This window comes from Macaca thibetana, unplaced genomic scaffold, assembly GCF_024542745.1.
Source record: "Macaca thibetana thibetana isolate TM-01 unplaced genomic scaffold, ASM2454274v1 unplaced_scaffolds148, whole genome shotgun sequence".
In the NCBI taxonomy this organism is placed as follows: domain Eukaryota; kingdom Metazoa; phylum Chordata; class Mammalia; order Primates; family Cercopithecidae; genus Macaca; species Macaca thibetana.
The window spans coordinates 27,211-29,210 of NW_026088937.1; positions in this window are offsets into that span (position 1 = coordinate 27,211).

Below are 2,000 nucleotides of genomic sequence, written 5' to 3' on the forward strand. Positions count from 1 at the left end.
TCGAAGGAAATGAAGGAAATGCTTTTCGGAGCACTTTGGATTTCAGGCGGGGGATGCTCAACTGGAAAGTGAAATATTGCAAGACCCTTCTGGCCCCAGGAGCTTGGATAAGGACATGGAGGGGGCCTGTGCCGGGTGTCCCTGGAGTGTGAGGCAGCCTGGGCTCGCTGGACTGGTTTTTGTAGGAGCCACAGAAGGGAAAGAGGGTCAAAGTGGCCACGCCTGGCTCCTGAGAAGGCTGAACCAGAAGGAGGTGGGCACGGAGGGCAGCAGTTGAGTCCCCAGCGTCCGGGGCTCCTGTCCCTGGTGGAGTTGAGAGCCTCCTCTAGTTGTGGCCTCTCCCCTGTCAGCAGCCACTGAGGCCTGAAGGGAGAGGGGGCTGAGGAGAGGAGGAAGGATAGGCCTGCTTCTGGAGAGGGCCGGCATCGGCCTGTGCTAGCCTCGTGTGTTACTCCTGCGTCCAGGGTGCACGGCCATGCCTCGTGGTGTAGCGGTTCCTGGGATGCACAGCACTCTTGTCTGCAGTAACGTCTTTGTCTCCAACCCTTGGAGGCAAGTTACCTTTTTCCCCAGTGAAAAGAGGTAGAAAATCTTACAGAAATGCATTTGCTCTAATGTCTGTTTTCCGATAAGACATGGTCGCTTAGGCTAAATCTTTGTGAGGTCAAGACAGGAGGATCACTTGAGGCCAAGGGGTTGAAGACCAGCCTGGACAACATAGCAAGACCCCATCTGTATAACAGAAAAATTAGCTGAGTGTGGTGGTGCGTGCCTGTGGTCCCTGCTACTCTGGAGGCTGAGGTGGGAAGATCACTTAAGGCTACAGTGAGCTGCGATTGCTCCACTGTACTCCAATCTTGGCGACAGAGCCAAGACCCTGTCTCAGAAAGAAAAGTTAAAAAAAAAAAAAAAAAATCCAGAAATGTCATTTTCTTTTTAAATCATCCCAAAAGAAAAAAAAATTTTTTTTCTAAGAATGTAAAGGGAAACTGATACGATTCTTTCCTTGCATTCCTTGCATTTTCTCCTTTTCTCCTTTTCAAATATTTACAGTAGTCCGTCCACATCATCTCTCATCTCTCATCTCATTACAGAGCAGCAGGTTTCTTTGAGGTTAGTGGTGTTTCTCTGTGTCGCACCTTGGAGAACAGCCAGCATGAAACCTCTTACCACGATCGTGCGCATTGTTTGTAGTCCAATTAAAATCCTCTCCAGAGACGCCTGTGCTGCTTATTATAGCAGAACTTTGGTTGTGCTGAAATGTGCATTCAGCTAATGGTTTTAAGTTCATATCTGAGATGATGCTGTATAATTCATGAAGCATATGGGATCAGTAATGATTGAGGATAATTCTGGCTGATGTCATTTAGAGGATATTTTTCACTTCAAGTTAAAACTTCCTTCGCGATAGTCATTTTGGGATTCATTTAACTATGTGCTTTATTTCATAGCTCAAATTTTCATTAGTCATTTCATAACACAGGATTTTGAAAGCAGATTTGGCAAAATCTTTCTAACAAAATGTTTGCTTCTGACGTCCCAAGGAACAGCACTCAGAATTGCTGGTAACTGTGGTACATTTTAAGGCTGATGATAGAAGTCACTTGAACGGGAAGGGCTGCTTTGTGAGGCAGATGGGGTTTGAACCCCGACCCTCCTGATACACCAGCCCTGACCCTGGCCTTCTCTCCTCTCCACTGGGAGATGAGAAGGTGCCAGCATCCACCTCACAGGCCGTCCTGAGAACCTGGGACTAAGGGCTTGTGTTCCTCTTGCAGGTGGCGCAGACGTGGGGGCTTGACGATACACACACTGCAGGCTGCCAGTGTCAGGGTAATCCAGTTTTAGTCATAAAGGTGGGATTTGCTTTGCTCCCCTGCAGACCAGGTGCAGTGCTGCTGTTGCAGCAAGTGTGTGGATCCTCTTGGGTGGTCCTCAGGTGGACAAGGAGTCACCGATTCGGATTCCCAGTGTTAGATATGAGGGGACCATGGCCAATG